The sequence below is a fragment of the Chamaea fasciata genome, unplaced genomic scaffold (assembly GCF_029207755.1).
Source record: "Chamaea fasciata isolate MVZ Bird 193981 ecotype frontalis unplaced genomic scaffold, bChaFas1.0.hap1 SCAF_51, whole genome shotgun sequence".
In the NCBI taxonomy this organism is placed as follows: Eukaryota; Metazoa; Chordata; class Aves; order Passeriformes; family Sylviidae; genus Chamaea; species Chamaea fasciata.
The window spans coordinates 663,800-685,946 of NW_027094136.1; the positions used below are offsets into that span (position 1 = coordinate 663,800).

At 38.6% G+C, this 22,147-nt stretch overlaps 1 long non-coding RNA gene across 1 annotated transcript; it reads left to right on the forward strand.

The window, feature by feature from the left end:
• Positions 1-4,662: 4,662 nt before the first annotated feature.
• On the forward strand, positions 4,663-21,480 carry LOC136304124 (uncharacterized). Its single transcript, XR_010724388.1, has 3 exons — positions 4,663-4,756; positions 16,162-16,231; positions 19,523-21,480. It is a non-coding gene; the product is annotated as an uncharacterized lncRNA (long non-coding RNA).
• Positions 21,481-22,147: the final 667 nt, after the last annotated feature.

The following is a 22,147-nucleotide window of genomic DNA, read 5'->3' on the forward strand; positions in this document are numbered from 1 at the left end:
TGATCCACTCTCACTGATGGAGCTGGCACTTTATCTTCATCCAAATTTATTCTTGATCTAATTCAACAGAACACACAGCAGAACAGATTTCCAAAGTGAAATAACAGCCAGTTAAATATTGTTTAAGCCTACCACATACAGAGGCAACAATTTCAATTTCTTCAGAATTATGTTACATCTTCAACAAACACGATTATTCTTCCTCCTCCTCTTTAAGACCCCATCTAAGTCACAGCATGCCCACTGTAGGCCAGACGTATTTTTATGTGATCATTGCTACACCTTTTCTGTTGGAGTGATTTTTTTTTCATCAGCAGGTTGTGGGATGGGTTTTGTTTTTTTCAAGCAGAAGGTGGGATGGTTCTGGTTGGAACATGAGCTCCTGAGTGGGGAACTTCACCAGCTCAGTAACAATGAAATTTAGCATTTTGGATCCTGTGGTTCCCAGACCACAGAATTCCCAGGTCATGTGTATTCCTGCACTTGTTTTCATCAGAATGAAGTGCAGAGATCAGCAGAAATGCATTTATTGCTCACTTTCATAGAAATACTACTCAGCCTGCAGAAGGAAAACGCTTTGAAATTTATTGCTGTCCTGAAATTTTGGGTCAGGTGGGAATTGTTAGAATTGTTACCTTTTCCCATCTACCTCTGTATGAACAGAACTGTAGGTCAGCTAAAGTGCAATTGGATTTAAAAGCTGGGATTTCTTTTTCTCATTAGACAGTAGATGAAGTAGCAAAAAGGTCTCCATTGCACCGATTCATCTGTGTGAAATAACTTCGCAAGAAACTTTTTTATTTAAGTGTCCCTTTCCTTTCTTCAATAAGCAGCTTCCTAGAAAGTAAAAGAAAAACATTATTAAAGCAAAGTGTGTCCTGGATCAATCAAAAATTATTCTTTGTCATCTAGGTGGTATTTCTTGATGTGGTTTTTGCTAGAAAAGGCACTTCGGAAAAGGAAAAGGAAAAGGAAAAGGAAAAGGAAAAGGAAAAGGATCCCCACCAAATCTTAGCCGTGCAATAATACCTTGTTCAATTATCCTAACATTTTTGTTCCCAAACTTAGAAAATGATAAAAGTATAATAGATATCTTCATTTTATAAGGATATTCTGTATGAGGTGCCTGTCAAAGCAAAATCACATACAAACCTGGAGTACTCTGGCCTTCAACCTTTGATTTAGTACAAAGGAGAGAATCACAAATGGTCACAGACTTCATAAGTTAGCAGCAGCGGTGCTGTCACAATTGTGCCATGACTATGACATGTCATTTCCTCACCGTGATTAACTGTGCTTTACCAGAAACCCATTTTTCAGTAGAACAAAACGGGAGAATTAAGTTTCCTTTCTGTTTCACTTTGTCCATTGTGACCATAGACTTCAGCCCGTCTGATCCAAATTGGTTAAATGTTAGAGCAATTTGGCCTCTTTTCAGCTCCAGTCTTTACTTCCAGCACCTGAAGATGGTGAACTCTGTCTTTCTAAAGGGTAAACTCCTTTTTATTTTCTGTTATGTAAGCTAATTTGTGAGGGGTTCTCATAATGTCATGTCTGCAAGGAGATGGCAACGAGTGTCTTAAAGTTCAGGCCAAACACGGGCATTTGCTGTTCGTGCTGTAGGATTAATTAGCACTAACTTAGCTCTTTTCCAAATGTCCACAATCTACAATTCAGAAAACCGAAAGTCTCATCTACAAGTGATCTGAGACCTTAGACAAATTCCACCAGAAGTGTATTTAGACCAGACATTGGGATTCCTCTGATGAATCTCTGGCTGTTCCATTGATTCCTTATTTTTTTACTTAGCCTTCAATTCTTTCTCCATTAGTGGCTGTCATATTGCTTACATTTTTATGAGGGCATGACACCTAATTATTACATTTGGCAAACTCTGACATAGCCAAATGCTTTTTAATAAATAATAAGGTGTTACTGAATGAAAGCTACTCATATTTTCACCTCTGTTCTCCCTGTGCTGTGTTGCAACCTCGACTCAGAGATAACCAGACCAACCAAATCCAACACAAGTAAACTTAAACGAGATCCCGAGATCCAGTTCCTTTTCAGGATAATGAGATGATAATTTATGCATAAAGAAGCATTTAATGAAATTATTAATTCTGTTTCACCCAGCTCTGAAGGATGGGGGATCAAGCACAGCTCACTAAGGTTTGTTGCAGCATTACTTGGGCAATTTAGATGTGATTCCACCTGTGCCATAAGTTATGATCAACTTTGATTCCCCACATTGCACTCGAGTGATTCCTGTGCTGGGTTAATTTCCACAAGGGCTTTCTGATTTGGTTTGGTTTCTTTCTTTAATTTGATAATGTGTCTGTTCTCTGGACATCCATCTGATTATATTTGCTCAGATAACCTGTTCATCATGGGAACCAGTGATTTTTCTTTTCATAACTTGGTTATCTTTGAGCACTTCATCACAAAAAGTTTTTCCTCAGTGACAGATCAACATAATTTTGAACCATGTCTTGCTCAGTTTTTGCCAAGCATGGTTCAAGATTGCCTCAGTATATTCTTGGTCTATCCAAAAATTGTTCATCAGAGGCTGCCAACTTTCTCAGGGTCCCTGAAATTTCAAGTTGGGTAACAGCGAAAGAACATACCTGTGCCCACAATGCTTTTGGAATCTCTTTTCACTTACATCCAATATTCATGGTAGTTCTCAAATAAGTTGGTTTGAAATAATTTGATTCTCTTCAGGCTGAAACAGTACAGGAAGAATTGATTTCAAATGTTGTGCGGGGTTTTTTTTGTTTGTTTGTTTTTTTGTTGGTTTTTTTTTTTTTTTTAATTAAGGTTCCTAGAATCACAGAGCAAATGAAATGCTGCAAAGACATATTCTGCCTTGGCCAAAAGGAAGAATGTTTTCAAGATCAAGGGCATAGATGGGTTTGCCATTCTCCAACACATAAGGGGAAAAAATATCCAACAAAACAACAGTATCTTATTTTTTTTATGGTTAGATCATGCCAGAGACTTGTGAGCCAGCATTCCCAATCCCAGTATCAATTTGTCCATGGCTGTGAGTGCTGCCCTGACAGGGAACACAGGTGTGCTCTCCTGTGGTGCAGCCAGCACCAGGGCTCAGGGCAGTGCTGGTGGCTGCAGGTGATGCCTTAAGATTTCAGCTTTTATATTTTTCATTTATTTGCAATCCTGCAGTTCTTTAGTGTATAACTCTAAACTCCACACACAGGGTGAGCTGCTGCTTCCCCATTTTGCTCTGACACAACAATTCCTCCCCAGGCCTGGGGATCAAGGGCACCTCACTGCCTCAGGACTGAGAGATGGAAACAAAAGTGAGTTGGGAGGAGCAAACTTGAGGTAAATTGCTTCATTAGCTGAAGCTGTAATTGCAAGATTAACCCCCAATATGCAAATGGACCAAACTTATACAAGTGTGAAAACCCATGACCTGTGGTCATTTTTGGGTGCAGCCCTTGGGGGGCTTTGTCTGCCCAAACTGTACCTGAAGCCCCTTCAAAAAATATATTTATTATAAAATTAAAGAACAAAAATAAATATATTTTTATTCCCTTAACTCTGTTTGGCCTCTGTTTTTAGGTAGCCCCAAAACAGCACCACAGGAGCCATCCCTGCCATGCCAGGTGGATCCCTTGGAGCTCCTGGTGAGGGATAGTCTCCTATTTGTGTGCTCACAGCTCCCTGTGCTGGTGCTCTCTGCTCTTTTCTGTGCCACTGGGCAGCAGAGGGAAGATCTGGCTCTGATCAGGAAAGAGGAGTGGCCCAGGGCACAGCAGCTCTGCCTGGCAGCAACTCAGGACTCATCTCAACCCTCCAATCATTTGGGATCTACCCTCTGCTTATATATTACCGCTGATTATATCTTAATGAATGGCAGTTGTCATGCACAGGGTAGCGAACACATTAATTAAATTCTTGGTAATTTTCATGACTCTGGGCCTGCAATGATAAAATACTGCTACCTTAGTTATTTCTCCTTAATTGCCCCTGGCTTCCAGGTGAGTCCACAGTGGATTTCCTGCACATGTGCATTTGCAAGCAGTGGCAGGGGTTACAGGAGCTGGGTGAAACAAGTAAACTGTAACACATGCAAAAAAAGTTTTAAAATTTCAAACAGAAATAGGTAACTTTAAGGGACTCCTCTTTTTTTTGAAAGCACCAATCACAATGGTGGTTAAATACACACCAGATCTGTGCTTTCAGACAGTTCAGATGTAATTTTACCAGCCCTTTGAGAATTAATTTTGTGCCTTTCCATCTATTCCATGTGTAATCTATACATTCTCACTATGAAAATATTAGTTGGTGGGGTTTTTTTGGTTTTTTTGTGTTCTTTTTTTTTTCTGGTTCACGTCTTGCTAAATATTTTATGCCAGTAGCTTGCACTGAAAACAAAAAACTGCAACACTGAGGAGAAAAAGAAGAAAAAGCTACTCCTGCTCTCTCTGTTCCAATGTGGAGAATAAAGGAGGAGACTTAATCAAATGGATACATCCTTTGGTGTACGTAACAGCCTGGTACTGGTATGAGTTCTCTTCTGAGCTTTGTAAATGAAAGTCAGGAGTTCAGTGGAGTATTGTAAACTGCATCAGCTGGGGATTTATAAAGGGAATATATGGCCAAAGGATTCTCCTTCAGGGCTTCAGCTGCTCAGGAAATGGGCAGCCTCATGGAATACAGACAGAGGCATAGAAATATTCAGAAACTCCCAAGTTTTGTTAAAATGGAAAAGGGAAATACTTCAAGGGTAAGTTGAACTGTGGTTTTTTACTGGATATTTCAGGAAGAATGGAATATAATAACAAAATAAGCTCTTATAATGATGACTATTAGAAAAGTGCGGTTCAAATGGTTAAGCTGTTCTGCCATTGTTTACAAATCTCTGGCCTTCTTTTTTATTATCTGAGTAATACCTCTGCAATCCTGTAACCCAGGAATAAATCCCTGCCCATGGTAAGAAAGCTGAGGAAATCTCATTGTTTTGAACATTTTTTAATTAGTTTGGATGAAGGGGGGAAAAGCCAATTCAGGCAAAACAAGAATAGTTCTCTGCAGAACTTGTTCCGTGTTTCCTTTCACCTGACTTAAACCAGAAGCAGATTTTGAAAATAAGCTTATATTAATTTCAGAATCTTCTAAAGTATGGGGTGTTTTGGGACTCAGATGGTTTGAAAAGGACATGAGATGAGTCTGAAAAGTTATATGAAGGGATATTTTAGTATGTGGTTCGTTCCTCCTACCTCAGGCATCGGGATGTGGACTACCAAGGTTAGAATGACCCTGTTTTCCTCTTCCCGTCTTGTTTTTGCTTTGTTTTTAAGCAATTCTTTAGTTTTAAGTACCTGTTCTACTTAAATCTACCGTAAATCTACTTTTCTTTTAGCAGTCACAGTCCAATTTATTTTGTATTCAGTTACCTGAAGGCCTCACTTGTGCCCATAAATAAAATAAATTAAAACAGAATCCGAGTTTTAAGTCTGCTTCCTGGCAGTTATTCACTACATTGAATGCAATGTAATTAATTACTCAGTTTCTTAAGAGACTTGTAATGCTGGATATCTTGATACATCTGGACTGGAAAAGCAATATTTGAATTTCTGTTCTTATTGCTGGATTTCTCCCCATTAAAAAAAAAAAAAAACACAGACCCATGCTACAATTATTTATACTATTTAGCCACGGCTAGGGGGTGATTGCAGATCTATGGATTCACAGATAGCAATCCTTTCATCACCCAGTTGTGTGTTTCACAAGCACAGGATTTGGAGATTGTGACAGTTGTCATGGCACCCACATGTGTGCCAGGAAGATTGTTGGGAAAGGGTGATTTATGTTCACAACAAACTGAATTTAAAAAAAAAAAAAAAGAAAGTGATCAGAAGTGAATGGTACATTTTAAGCTGAAATAATTTTTTTTGGATGTTTTTTCTTTTTGCTGTGAGGCCAAAGTTGTGATGCTCCATGCCAAAAAAAAAAAAAAAAAAAAAAAAAAAAAAAAAAAAAAACAAAAAAAACGCTGATGTGGAGATGTAATGGCTTGGGCATGGGTCTGAGGTGGAGCTTTAGCACCCCTGCTGTTTCCTGCTCCCAGGCTCCAGAACATCCTCACAGAGTGCCAACGCCACTGTCACTCCTGGTAAAACTTACTTGGAGGAGGGATAAATGAAGACTGCTAATAGCTCTCCTCTAAAATTCACAAAATATCCTTTTTATTGGTGTGGCCCCTGGCCCAGCAGCTACAAATTACACTTCTGATTTCCTTCTTGTCTCCACGGCTGAACCCGAGTGGTTTGGGAAGAGTCAGGGTTCATTTCCTGGAGAAGAATGGGCAGAGCCAGCACTTCATCCTCAGCTTTGCCCTCCCTGGGGCTGAGAGGATGCAGCTGGAAATGCTCCCAGCTGTGGCATTCCCTGCTGGAAGGAGGAGGCTGGGATGGGCCAGCCTGGGATGTGCCAGCAGGGAGAGATGAACCCCAAATCCAGGGTCAGGGACTGCCCCGGGCAGGGGCACAGCCAGAGGGAGCAGGAAGCCTCTTCCCTGCTTTAAAAAAAGAAAACCTTTCCTCTTGAAGTTTGCATTCATTCTTCCTTCCAATTAAGGGAGGTGACCACTTAATTCCAACTAATTAGGGAATTTTTTAGATCCATTCTCCACTGTACATGCCAGATCCGTGCCTTACCTTTGCCGTGAACTTTCACAGATTAATCGTTCTTATTGCATAGTTTAATTACTTTGGTTCAACGCTTATTTTCTTTTGACTTCTAATTGACTTTATGAGCGCTTTTATTTGTATTGTGTGACTCTTTAAAGTGAAACTGGTAATATTGGGGATTTTTCAGTAAAAATTCCAAAACACCTACAGAAAACTTTGCTATTATGTGGCTAAATTTGTTTTCTTAGAGATTATAATATGGAGGACTTAAAAAAAATTATATGTAGGCCAAAGGCTTTTGTGCTCAAAATTTTCCAATTTCCCTGAGTTGCTGCTTCTCAGTTCTAGTTAGTTGTTTTCCCTTTGTTTTCATGCTATTTGACCATGTTCTGTTTTCTGATCATCTGGGAAGACTTTGATTTTGAAAAGAGGCTTCTACCTGTGAGGACTGAGATAAAAAGCCTCAAAACATGAATCCCGAAGATCCAAAAACCATGAAGGCAGAGGTGAATGCAGCTCTATAAAATGTTCCCTAAGTGTGACATCATGCTTGATCTTTGGATTTCACTTTCTGCAAGTCCTCTGTTTGCTCAGGGTTTTAAGCCATGCCAATTCTCATGTGCCATTGCTTATCTTTGGTGCCAAAGATGGGCAAATGTGCTGTAAAAATGCACTTCCCAGCAAAACAAAGAGAGTGGGGCAGATGTGAACCTCTCCTGCCATCTGAGAAATGAGGGAATACCCAAAGTTTTTCCTCTCCTTCTCTTCATTGTGTTTTGTCATCCATCAAAAGAGGCAAGGTTGGTGCTGTATTTCACTTTTAAACTGGTTGCACCAACAGCTGGAGTAAGTTCTGTGCAGTTCCCTGTGTCTGCCAGCCAGGCCAGGAAACCTGACCTCCTGTAAGAACACTTCAAATAATCATCTCCATACTTGACTGTACAGGAACATAAAATGCTGGTTTAATTATTCTTGCTGTGAGTTGATTGTCTTTTACATAGGATTTTGTTTTCCATCTGAATTCCTACATGTTTTCCAGTGGAATGGTGAAATATTTAAGCCTCTGGCCGTAGCTAAAATATCCCCTATACACTTAGCAAAGCAGTTTATTGTCCCTATGGCATTATAATGCTGCAAAGTGTATTTTCTCTCTTAATAAATATATCATTAATCCATCAATAATACAAGATTACTGTATATCCTTTTCTAATTTTAACTTGCTATCTTTAGTAGTGAAGTAGAAAGCTTGGTTGGGGTTGTTTTTTTTTTTTTTCCCTTTTATTCAATTTCTTCTCTGCCTACAACCATTTTCTCATTCAGTTTAACACTTACGCAATTTACGCAGTGTCCATCTCCTACCCTGCAGAGCAAGAATCTTCTACTTAATAAGAAATACTTATTGGCACATAGCTTTGATTCATAAAGAGAATGTTTCCTTGAGAGACTAATTGGTTTGGGATTTTCTTTTTTTCTGCTTACCAAAGGAGCTTATCAAGTTCTTTTACAGAATCCTTAATATTGTTGTTTTTCTTCCTTGAATGTGAATAAGTGCTACAGTCTGGAGGAAAACTGACTCCTAACTTATCTCTCTTTCTTGAAATCAAAAAATGCCTTTCACAAAATGGGAGTTACAACTCTGTTTTCAGGGAAAAAAAAAATTCTATATTGTTGAGTCCTGTAAACAAGATGATCCCTGTGACTGCAAACTGTGTTGGTTCAAAGGCAGCTGGGTCCCCTTGGCCCTTTAGAGAACAAGTCAGCCTGGAACAACATCTAATAATACAATAGAGTTATAGGTGAAATTTGTTGGGCTTACAGCGAGAAAATATTTTAAAGGCTGATGTGCTGATGGTCTGTCAATATTAGGAGTGGAGTGGGAATCAGGTAGACAAATCTAGTGGGTATTTGTCTAATTAGCAGTGACCTGTATTAAAGCAGAGCTGCCTGAATTAAATTAGTTATTGCTCATCTGGTACTAACTTTCTTTATATCTGAGAATCTGGCAAATCTCATCTAGAATGCTAATTCTATCCTTCTGTCTTTTCCTCTGAGGTATCTTTTTCATTTAATAATGAGTTCCTTCATTGTTTTTAAGTTTAGAACAGAGCCCCTTTTTGGGAAGGGGGGTAATTTTTTTTTAAATTTATTTACTGAAATATGTAAATAGTTCTTTTGAGGGAAAGCAGTAGGAGAGGTGAGGTCTTCAGGTGGTATCAGATCTGTTGCCTTCAAACATAAAAATAAAATACTGAGTGGCAAGGTAGCATCTGAAAACTTCTCTGTCCCAGAAGATTTTAAAAACTAATCTGCAGCATTTAGCATCTTGCTGTTTTAAGCCTAAGCCTCTTTTGGGGGGAGATTTATGCTGCTACTGGCCATCCTTCTCCCTCTTGGGGTTAATAACTTTCCTTTGTTCTCATAAATCTGAGTTTGCCTTGAGTTGCTGACCACCCAAAGCTGGAGCAGCTTTAGGCTCAGCTTTGCAGAGAGTTGAGGAAGTGAGGAGAGGCTGCTGTTCCTGTGAACTCTGCCAAGATGACTTGATAAACCGGCAAGGAAATTAATATACAAGGGTAGAAGGGATTACAGATAGAGATAGAAGGATTAGGCTCTGCACTAGCAGCGAGACTTGCTGTAAAACTGTTGCTTCAGGCTTTTGTTTATTATTTGGAGAAATTCTATTTAAATGCAGATTAGATTTTCTACCTAGAAGTACAACTTACTCTTTGTTTAGAAACTCCACAAAGAAGAATGAACACAGGGCTCTTGTTTTCATTTCTTGGTGAACTTTGACAGTCACGTTGCTTATCCTGTTATCTGGATTAGATATGCAAGCTCTGGATACAGGAATTGGAGCAGTTTGTTTAGAGACCCGGGTTTAATTAATCAGTGTAAGATTACCAAATTGCCTTGGGATGAAAAACTGCGCCAGAGAAGTTGTAATTGGCCACTGACTAAACAGAAGGGCCCAGCGCTGCACTGGGTGTTTGGGAGGGGAAAAAGGCGAAGAAGAAGAAGCAAGAAATGAATTAGACAAGTAGATTTTGTGACCTGTATACAGCTTTTTTTATTTTTTTTTTTTATTCTGGAATCAATTTCCTTGGGAAGTGACATTTTGTCTTCCTTAGAAGTAAAAACAGTGCTTTAGCAGAGCTGATGGGTTTACAAAAAGTAGCCTGAAAAGTCTTACCTTTAAACGGACTCCTAAATACTCAAAAAATATCTTTTTCCATATTGCAATAGATTTTTTAAATTTTTCCATAAAAATCTCAGTTAATTGTAGCTAAGGAAACATCCCAATCACCCTCCATGGGTTTATTTTTATTCCTTTATCCATTCTTCTTACATCTTGTCAGCACATCTCCAGCAATCCTCACAGATCTTCTCAAAATTATGATAAATTGATAATTAACATAACTAAGACAACTTTTTGTTAATCATCTCATTTTTTCTGTGCAAAAAGACCCTCCACATATCATACTAAAAACACTGATTTCAAGGGATATTTTCATTTCACCTATTTCTTCCACCCCAGCATAATTTGTGACTTATCCACCAAGTTTCAGGACAGAAAATCCACACAGTGATTGGCATGAAATGTCACTGGGATTCATGTACAGAAGCAGAAATGAAATATGTTTCAGGATTTGAGATTTTGACCCAATTTTAGAAAAGCATGGGTAGTTTGGATTGTTATTAATATCTACTTATCTATCTATCTATCTATCTATCTATCTATCTATCCATATATATATATATATATATATAAAGATGACTTTTTCTTTTTTGTCTAATATGTCAGATGGCAGCCAGATTTGGCTGACTGGAAATCAAGAGTGTCCTCTGAGCAGATTTATTTCACCAGCCATAGAACTTGTGCAGTAATTTTATATTGGTCATTTAGCATGGAAATAACAAGCCAATGTAATGCATTTAATGTGGTCATGGTGAACCATTTGGCAAGGTAAAATTTTAGTATTATCAGGTTCATAAAAGCTTGTGTTTTGAGAATATAATGAACATTTCTCCATGTATTATCCAGTTTTGTTATGAAGTGGAGAAAATATGAAGATAGAGTCTTTGATTTAAAGATGTTGATGAAGCTTGTTGCCTCATGGCATTTTAGGTGCCCTGTGGCTTTTTTGCTCCTTTCTTTATTTCTTTTTGATGGACAATCTAAAGCAGTAACTAAAATAATAATAATTAAAAAAAAATCTTCAGAAAGTAAAGAACCCTGGACCAATAATTTACAAGAAGTAACAAATTCTTGGGAGCTCACACACTCCATTCAAAGTATCACAGCTATTTAAAAATCTGAATTGATAAATTTTTTTTCTGTGCTGCCCCTTCACAGGGAGCCCAGTTGTTTTTCCTCCAGTTGTTTTACCCATTTTTGGTAATATGATAAGCTGTGCACAAAATAAGTCAGAAAAAAGTGTATCTGTGATGAACATGATATGTCGGGTGAGTGACAGAATTTGCCATATATGTCAGAGGAGAAAGTACTGAATCCCAGAGTCAGCAGTACAGGAATGTCACATTCTGGAATCGTACAGAGCCACTGGATGGACTGAAAGGTAATTATTAGAACAGCCTCTTTTCCTTTAATGCATCATTTCACAGTCGCTTGTTCTCTTAAACTATATCAGATACTTATGAGGTTTTTTGAGAGTTTCTTGTAACACCCTATTAATTGACTGGAATACAGCAATTACCAGTTTTGATTTGACTATGTGCTTGAATCTGTGTGCTCTGGCCAATATTTTTTTTAATACTTATTTTCTATACCTATTTTAATTTTTTGGCAGTTCTTAGTTACCATTTCATGCAGGCCGGCAAAAGTTACGAGCTCAAACTTTAGTTGTGTTTAGTTGTGAACATTTTTTAACAGGTTTTTTTTTTGTTTGTTTGTTTGTTTTTTGTTGTGGTTTTTTTTTTTTTTTTTTTTTTTTTTTTTTTTTTTTTTTTTTTTTTTTTTTGTGAATTGGAGAGAGAAGCCTTCATTCCGGCTGCTTACTGTGAGCCTGTGGAACTTCTGAAGCAATTGTGTCTAAAAAATCTTTGGACAAATGGCCTTTCTAGTGGGTACTTAGAGTCCAAATTAGAAAATGCAGTTTGCTGAACTTCCTCTGAGGTGGCCAGCACCTTGTTACTTGTGAAGATGGAACTTTGCAATTAAAAGCCTGGCGTTAAAATCTGATGGACCAGAACTCCTTGGGAGTGCATCTTGCTTTCCCCACTTCCCTTTTCTCTTTCATGAAAGGATAGATATTAATATCTGCTTTTTTTCCCCTCTTCTTTTCTCTGGAATGAGAGAAATATGACCATTCACTTCAGAGCTCTTATTTTTCAAGTTGTCACAAGTCCAGGGGCCAAGTGCCAAGCTCTTTTGTTGGGAGTTGGATACCCCTTCTTCTCCTCCTGCTTTGGAGCTGTCCTCAAGCCCATTTACACACTCTGCTACATAATTATATTGATCTAATCTCTGCTTTCATGAAATGCCAAGCTCTAACCCATTTTTTCTGTGCTCCTTAGTTCCCCTGAAGAGTCTTTCTTGTGAAAAGGGGTGTGAGCTCATCCAGGGGGATTTGATGGCTGTGGCTTCAGTGATCACACAGCTCACCAGCCCAGCTGCAGAGTCACTGCCCTGAGCTCCCTGCTGCTGAGGAGCCCAGGGAATTCTGAGCTTTCTGCCATCTCCATGATAACCATTTGTAAAGTCACTTTCCCACAGGTGATGATGGTGTTGGAACTAGAAAGGGAGAGCAGAGTTGCTGCTCTCAAAAGTGTTTCCTGCATTCTTCTGCGTGTGTCCCGTTCCCTTCTCTTCATTGTCAGTCTCTGCACTTGGCTCATTCCCCAAGGACAGGAGGGTTTGGCATGGAAACTGCAGCCTGTCTGCAGAGCTTAGGGAGAAAAGGGTACCGTGTTGGAAGTTTGTGCATGAATGGGACAGGACTACTAAATACACTTCTCAAATCTTTATTACAAATCAACCTCAGAACAAAGTTTACGATGTTCCTCGAGTCTTTATTGCAGCATCAGCCTCATAACAGGGTTTGAGACAATTGAAAGATGGCAACAGCTCTTGTCTGCCAGCAGCAGCCAAAGATCTCTCTGTCACAGGGCATTTTAAAAGTTTTCCAGCCAATAGCATGTTGCTAAAGCTCACAGACAATTGTTCTAGCCAGTCACTTAAAACACACACACACCTGCTTCAAACAATGCTTGCTTGGATGCTTTCTGTTTATAATACATAATACTCCATTATTAAACTTAAAACCTTCTACTATATTGCTAAGCAGATTTTTCTGCAGCCTTAAGGTCTATCCTGGCCAAACCTAAGTCTCAGACTATTGTTTCATGTCCTTGCTTGCTGTACTGTTGTAACTTTTCCTACTTTCAGGCTTGACAGCTGCAGCTAATTCCAAGGTTTTCTGCTCCTTCTGTTTCTGGGGCCTGCTTTCACAGCTTTCTGAAAGCCACCTTACCTTTAATATTCCCCACAGGTACAACCCATGGCAGAAACAGACAGGGAAAAAAGGCTGCAAAACAAGTCACTCATCAGCCAGGGGTAACAGCAGCACAGTTCTGAGAAACACTCATGTAGTTGTGCATTTCTCACTGCAAAGGGGCCAATCTATTTTAACTTACATAAAAATAATGAGATTTTACAGTGGGAACAGTTGTAACTATAGTCCAGTCCATTTAAAAAATGGACTAAAATTTGATTCCGAGAAGCACTTTGAGGAATTTCTAGAATTGGTTTACCATGTCAAATTTTATGAAATCATTACATTTTATTACATTACAGTTAGTGCTAATTTTTAAGATATATCTTCTGGAAAGTTTTGGCACTGTAAGAAATCATCAAAGCTCATAAAATTCTTAGATTTTTAGTGGTTTATTAAAATAATGAGCTCTTCATCACTGTAAGACTATTCAAAGTACATTCATGGGTTTTTTTGATGTTCTGTTTGGTTAGATTTAGTAAGGACAATGAAAGACAGCTCTTCAACATTCCTGTATTTTTGTTGTACATTTTGAAATGGGCAGCACAGCTCTTTGGTGGTGGGGGAAAACTGAGTTTTTGCTATCATGTTTCATCATTTGGGTTTCTTGGAGTTTCTTTGAGTGCCAAGGACATCATCCCCTTCTCCAACAGGGAAGCTTTGAAAACTACATCTAATATAGTATCCAGTGCTCAAGAGTATAACAATCTGGTTTAAGTTATCTCATGTTGGGCACCCAGAAATAATGAAATAATGGAGGCTGCATAATTTTACTCAATTTTTTTAAATCCTCAGTTTCCCAGATGCAAATGGCCTCAATAAAGCAAATAATTCAGGTGGGATATTATTCATGTTCATGAAGCTTTTGATTGTGTTGTGAAAACAACAGAGTACATGAGGAAATGAATAAATCTGCATTCAACACAAGGCTTTGAAAATATTAATTAAAAAGGTGTATGGCCACATGCTGATTAGAGTAGATAAATATTGAATAACTACTTACTCTCTGAATTGGGCCCAAGGGTCCAATGAGAAAAATAGTATATGATAATTTAATTAAAGTTTGCATCAAAATACATTTACACAAGGGTCCTGAATTAATATTGCAGAGTTTGCACTTTCTAACTCTCCATTGCTTCCCTGGGAAATACTGGATCCCTTTTGGTACAGAGGTTCTTCATTGGGACATCCGGTACTGATCAGACCTTTGGTACATTCACCTCATTGAAGGTCTTAGTTCCAAGGCATTCATAGAATAAATAAGCATTTGAATCTGGGGGGGAAAACAAACAAACAAACAAACAAACAAACAAACAAACCACAAAAACAACAAAAAAACCCCACCACCAAAACCAACAAAAAAACCAACAACAAAAAACCCCCACCCACCCAGATATCGATAGCAGCACATTTAGAAGCACAATTCAGGTGGGTTCTGGAATATGATAGAAAGAGGGTAAAGGGAGGTGGGATGTTCTGAAGGAATCATCCAGATAAATCTACATATTTACAAACACTTGGGTACTGATATTCATTGCTATATCAGTATATAAGATCCTCTGTAAAATATCTAGGCTGAGCCGAGCGAGTTTTTTTATTTCCTGGACAGGTCTGGGCTACTCACTGGTTTTTTCCCCCTCTTTTTCCCTGGGGAAATTTGGTAACTCAAGTCCTGACACTGCATATTTACTCAGTGTAACAAGAGCAGGAGCAGGGAAAGGGCTCTGGTGTGTACAGAATTAGGAGACAAGTACATGAAGGGATGGATAAATGGAGTCACAGTCTGACAGAAAAGGGGCCATGTCCAGTCCACAGCAGCCACTGCTGTGGAGGAAGGAGAATTCTCCCCGTGCTGAAGCTGGGGACAAAACAATAACTTGCCGAAATAATAATAGTTAGAATATTGACTATGATGCCATGATCAGTTGTGTCATTTCAAGTGTTTCTGGGCTTTACAATAAATCTCCAAACCCCTGTTACAATCACAGTGGTGCCACATTCATGACAGTATCTTTGTGCTTTCCATTTCCACTGGATAATGGACTTATAACTACAAAATGGATTTGGTTTTTTTCTATTGTAACAGCACCTGAAACATGTCATAAATGCTGTTATATCCAGTTGCTTTTGTAATTCAGATAATATACAGATAGGTAGCAAGCGTGGTGTAACAGAGCAGTAGATCACCCCAAACCTGCTGTTATCACGGGGATGGTGACAAAAAATAGCAAATTAAATAAATTAGTGTTGCGCTGTGCAGCACTACAGCAGGGCCATGTGCTGCATGGATGTACTGATAGGCAGTCTGTGGCCCCAGAGCTCTGAATTCTGAATTTCTGCAGAGCTCTGAATGTCCCTGGCACTCCCTGTGCCCCTCTGTCCCCAGCTCTGGGTATGGAAACGAGGACCAGCAGAGCCCTAATGATTATTTCTGCCTCAGGGTAGAAGGTAAGAAAAAGGACCTGTGAGTGTGAAAAAGAAAAATACTCAGTGTCAGGAACCTCCCTATTTGGGGAGATGGAGTCGGGGATTTATTATTTGTTTGTTTTGCCCCCCAAGACTTTCATGTCCTTTTCTGCAGGAGTTCTGCAGTCATTCCAGTTTCATCTTCCAGCATTCCAACAGCCCAGTCTGTGGGAGGCTTTTTCCCAGCCATGATCAATTATTCTCTGTCAGAATCCAAATCTGCCTTTTCAAGTCTGATCATTTGTGATGAATTTATTCTGTTAACATGGGCCTGAATAGAAGCAATAGAGGATAATAAATTAACTTTGAGCATATTAATGACATCTCTAGACTATGGGTGAATTAAGGAACAAATAGATGAAATAGGTTCAATAACAGGCTGGTGAACACTTAGTCAGCAATTGACTGGTAGCTTTTCATTTAGGTCCTTTTATATCCTATGGTTAATTAAAAAACATAGAAAGATTTAAAGCAGCCCTTTGGAACACAGACTGAGTCAAAACTTCTCCTGCCATCCACAGGAACTGTAGGAAAGTTGGTTGTGAAATGCAGTTTGATGAAGCTCAAGGAACATCACCTTCAGAAATTCAGGTTTGAACCCTCTCAAAAAGAAATCTGTGCCAAAAGTGTTGACAGCTTTCTATATGGCATCTGCCAGAGCAGCACTTAACCCAGACTTAAAATATCCTTTCTGTAGGACTTAAGAAAAAATAAACATAAATTATGGGATTTTGTGGGTTTATGAACTAGAGATTAGGTTAGTTCAAGAATTTTCACACCCAGCAAGAACTGCCGGGATTTATTTGGTTACCTCCAGTGTGTGTCTGCCCTGACCAGGATTTCAAAACTAATTTGAAACTTGGACTTTCAAAAGAGCTGGATGCTGAAGTTTAGTGACTTTGTGAGAACTGATTTTCTTAAATCTAAACCTAAGAGAGCCCCTGTCCCATGCAGTAGAGAAATGGCTGATTGAGGCTTATATTCTAAAGGAGGTGATAAGTTCCCTGACAAGTCTGATTGCTAGTTTTTAACCTTGTTAAATAATATATCTTAGGCTTTTATTAGCCTAGGCATATTCATGCCAAAGCTTATCAAACAGGAGTGAACGTTAAATTTTTTTGAAAAGACAGCTATGGTTCAATGTATAAAAATATAAATATAAGGAGGTTTGAGTCAAAACTTGACACCTACTCTCTGAAATTTGAAGGTCAATAAATTTATATCTCTCCTCAGAATCCTTACACAGACACACAGACAGTGTGTGGTTATAAGAAGATGTTTATATAATTGAGCTTATAAAAGCAGAATTTAAAGATCAACCAGTGTGTTTATTTCCATTTAAAAATATTTCCAAGTAATGAAGTTTAATTTCACGAACAATTGGATACCTCATGAAGTTTAACTTAATACCCCCACAGTTTTCTATTCGTTATGCTCTGCGTAATTAATTGTTGTAGTAGTAGTAGTAGTAGTAGTAGTAATAATAATAATAATAATAATAACAACAACAATAACCACTACCCTGTTTTCAAGAATCATAGTCCTCATGGCTGCAGGTAACAGAACCACTCCTGACAGCTGTTGCAATGGGCTGACAAGATGCTGTCAGCAGCTGCTCACTTCCATTCCTTTGGCTGATCTTACTGACACTAAAATCTTCCAGAACAATCACAGCTATCACTGTTTCCTAACAATGTCCTTTTAAAATTATCCATGCTAGGAGAAAATGTTCTGTAAAGGATTGTGTCAAGTGTTGATCTGGCCTAAATTATTCCCATCATTTGTCAGTTGTCTAGGGGCTGATAAAATCATATGAACCACATAAGTTTAGTAATGCTGCTAGCTAAAATTCCACTGTTTTTATATTTTTAATTGAAATTTACTCTGGAGAACATATATATATATATATAAATATATAAATAAAAATATATAAATATATAAATAAATATATAAATAAATATATAAATAAATAAATATTTTTTAATATATATCCTGTCAGCAAAACTCCTTGATGCCGAAAAAACTTCTTAATAGTTGGAGAAGGCTCATGTGAGTGAGATGAGGAACTTCCAATCAAACAGAAAAATTTCAGTGGAGAAGCTGGTACACAAGGGACTGTTAAAGAGCTGGTAGCTGTGACAGCGTTCCCTCAGTAGGAGCTGCCCAAATTTCTGAAGGTGCCAGCAATGCCTATAATGGCCCAATTAGGAAGTTGGAGCCATCTCAGTCAGTGATTTTGAGCTCTCAGGTAAATGATGGGAACTGTAGTTTTCAGGAATCTTTTTGTTGTTGCTGTTCAAATGTCTGCTGAGAATGAGGCTCTGAGCTGATGTGCAAAGATTGCTCCAAATCACTTGGAGCCACGCTCCAATGCCTGACTGGAGCACAATGAAGTTTGGATTATGCTGTTTTAAATTATCACCCATTTGAAGTCATTTTCTTTATAAAACAAGATTAAAATGACTGTAATTCAAAACATTTTACCTCCAATTGATGTGAAAATTGTAGTGTTCATATTATTTCCATTTTTCAATTTGACAAAACATTTCACTCCACATACGAGCCTTTCTTTGTTGTCACTATCTTAACAGTGAAAATATGAATTTTACTCTGTGCACTTTACTCTTTCCTGATGTGTCTTATTTCTTAACACTACTTATTTAAGTTTTTGAAAGCATGTCTTTCTTTTGTTGTAATACCTGGGGAAAATATAAGCAGATTTAGGAAGTTTTCTTTCCTCCTTTCTAACCCACACAATAACAGTTTATAGCTCCGTATTGTTAAGTTTGTTCTCGGTTCTTCCTACATGTCTGATGGTTAGATAAGTGCTGATGAATAAGCAAACCAAGGAAAAAATTTAAGTTCTAGGTTGATGGAGTTGAAACTCAGATAATTTACCTGAAACATCCTTTCATTTGTTTTCATATTGATGCCACAGGCGAAATTTCTCTGCAAGAATTTTCCTCAAAGTTTCATGGCTCTTAATATAATCATATAGGGAAAGAATTGTCTTTCTTCAGAAGTTTATTTCATAGACAGGGAGTATTATCAGTAATACTTTTTAAAAATCCAGTAAATTCTGAGTAACTTACTTGAGCTGCCTATGAAAAAGGGCACTTGTGTCATCTAAGACAGAGTTGTCCTTCCAGAGTTCTTGAGGAAGCAAAGAACAGAACAGTGCTGAAAACCACTGGAAAATTAAGTGACTTGCAGAAGTCCTTGTTTAAAATATTGCCAGTGAGATTTACAACTGCAAAGTTCCTGGCCTAAAAATACAATTGCATTTATTTTTAAGTCACACTGTGCTCCACCACAAGTGCAACAGAATGCCAAACCTTATCACTTAAAGTAATAGCGAGGCACATGTCAGCTATCAGACCCTCAAACTCTGAGAAAGAGCTGTTTTTGTGTGCTCAATCTGCAAAGGATAATTCATTCCTTACTAGGGGGTATGATTTCAAGAGCTGAAAGCTCTAACTAGTGCAGATGTGTAGGGTAGATTTAAAGTGATTATGGAAATGTCACCGCAGGACAATGCATTATTAGTAGGCCCTCGTATGTTGTATGCTGTCCCCTTATGTTTGCTGATAATTAACAAGCAGATTGGGATGTCATGGTGAGAATGAGTGCAAAATGTCCCTTTTATCATTTGCAATAAATATGAAATAGTGGTCTTGCTGTATCCTTCAGTGATTGTTCTATTTACATTGGTGACAAATGACATCTTTCTCCTTGTAACGTGCCTGCAGGGTTAAATGACTTTATTATTATTAATGAGTCATTGCTCCAGCTGTCCAGAAATACAGGGAGTAGGAAACGTAAGAGATTTAGACCTAAGTAATTACAAATGTAATTATTACCTTTCAAATTTCATTTTTACAGCAATCACAGGGCTGTTAATCAAACATGGCCCTTTCCATGTGTTCACACTTTTCGGAGCCTTTGTCAAAGGGATGAGCAGCTTCGTGGGCCCGCTGAGGGTAGCCGGCGGCAGATTGACAAAGTGGTCTTGACAGAAAACTGCTGTGAAAAATTGGGTGGAAGCCGTTGCGTAGTCATCAAGGAGGCTATGGTTGAGAGGGTTTTCCAAGAGGAAAGCTGCGGCCATATGGAGGAGAGAGTCCTCTCAGGGAGGACAAGGCAAGCGGGAGGGGAATCCCAGTGTCCTGCGGACAGGTGGAACGCTGAAGTTTTACTCTTCCAGCCTGCCCTTCCTCAAGGTTGTTGGTTGTCATGAAATGGTCTTAAAAAAACACAATGGAGTCACGCGCTGCACTGTCCTGGTTTAGGGGAAATTTGGGAGAAAATCCCCAAAAAAGGGTCCCTCTGGGAAGCAAACCCAAACGGGCCCACTCCCAACTGGTCCAGGAAAAAAACCTCCCCAGAGAAAAGTGGAAAAAACGATTTATTTAACAAACAAAGTGCCCACAAGCATAACGAATGAATAATATGAAACAATGGAACCTCTCGTTGTTCTGAAGTGAGATGACAAATTCAGACAGTCCCTGCTGTGGGTAGCTCAGCTCTGCGGGCCCAGGCCCCGCCGGGCCGCGGGTCAGCTCCCGGTGCTCCTCTGGGCTTTTCAGTCCAGAGCGGCTTTAAACAGTCCTGAGGCAAAGGAAAAACAGTCCAGGGAACTCCTCTGCCTCAGGCAGCTAAAACTAACTAAAAGCACAGGAGATCTCTGTCCCACAGTCCGTAGGCGCTGCAGACAACGCTGTCCAAGAGAAACAATGTGCAGGAGTCAGGCCCTGTCTGAAACAAATTCCACACTGCTTCCTTCTCCCTCCTCTCTCTCTGAACTAGTCTTAAAGGTAGAGAACTTAACATACAGCATAAAGAGGACAGTTGGGGATATAACATCAAAGAGCCACCCCAGGACCCTGCTTTAGGGGAATTACAAACCATGGCCTCTTACCCTGAAATATTTATCCTAACTACTCATAATTATGTATTCTTAAGTTTTGAGGTGGAGCGTAACTTTTATTCTCCTGCAGTAGTTGCTAGGGTGTTGTAGGGAATTCAGAAAAGGGGAATAGCTGTGATTATTGTTAGACCGTGTTGCAGATGGCATGAAATATAAGCAGTGCTCTTTCCTAGCATCATAACCTGAATTGATATTTATGGTGAAATGCAAAATCTGAGGGACAGCTTTGGAGAAATGGGAACATTTCCATTCAATAATGCCATTTCTTCATAATATTAAGGATCCTCATATTTTAAAGAAATAAGTGAAAATGAATTGAATAGAGAAAATGGGAACTACCAGTTACCACACTATGCCCCCAAATGTAATGTGAATCAACACTGGCACAAAGCATTTGAATTTTGAAATGACATTTTTGATGGGAAGATTGTTTTGTCAATCCACAGCAAGCTTTATTTATATATTCAGCTGGAAAGAATTATTATTGTTGATGGTCCAATAAAATGTAATAGCTATCATCACTCAAAAAAGCATAGTGTGTTACATAAATAACTGCATAGGTAATTATTGTAAAAAATGTTTCAAAATATTCAAAAATAAACAGGGTATTAACAGTAAAAAAGGTTAATATTCTAATGAAGAAATATAGTTTCTTTGGGTTTCTTTCCCTGAAATACAACTGGAGTCACACAAAAGGTACAGAATATTTTAGACTGTTTTAGGTTTGTTTTGGTTGCTGCTCTAGTGGTCTTTGACTTCAAGTTTGTTTGTGTATATCTGATGAAAACACAATTCAGAACAACTTTTATTGTCTACCTTTTAAGTTATCTCAGGAGATATATGTTCACTAGCTCACTGAGCATTTGGGGATTTTATGACTCCCTTTTGAAAATGAATATTTCATTAAAGTGTCTGAACCACGACCAATTGCGCACAGTTGTTCAATTACTTAATTTAAAAGATTTTTTTTTTTTCTTTCCATCAAACTTTTGTTTATTTGTTACTGCAAAAGCAATACTAAGGAAGACAGAGCACCATTTGGCATGGAGATACACCAAGAGACTGCATGAATAGAGGGTGTAAACACAGACATTTGAGGGGCTTTTTCCCACACCGACCCTTGAAGGAACTGCTGTGTGTGAACAGGACTGAGCAGGAACTTCTTCTCATCCTCATCCTCCTCACTCAGCCCTGACCTCTGCTGAGGGGGCTCACCCAATCTGCTCCTTGTCACAAGTGTTGGAATCTGGTAGGAGAGTGGGATAGAGGAATATTGATATGTTCATGTAGCCCCCTTATCAATAAGTTAGTGCTTCTGACCCTGTTCTACCCAGAAATTCTCTTCCCTTTGTACCTTCCTGACACTCATCCTATCTCCAAGCCCAGATCTTTGCTCTGATGTATCAGAGTTTTAGATGGATGTATCTGATTTTTTGATTACACAGCCTAAACTTAGGAAATGCATTTTCTTGTTTCCACACCAAAGTGAGATTATGTAGATTGCATAGTGATTCTTAGTTCTCTTTATGAATCCTCACTCTTTTGAGGTATTTAGTGATTTTTAGTAAAATCAGTAAGCT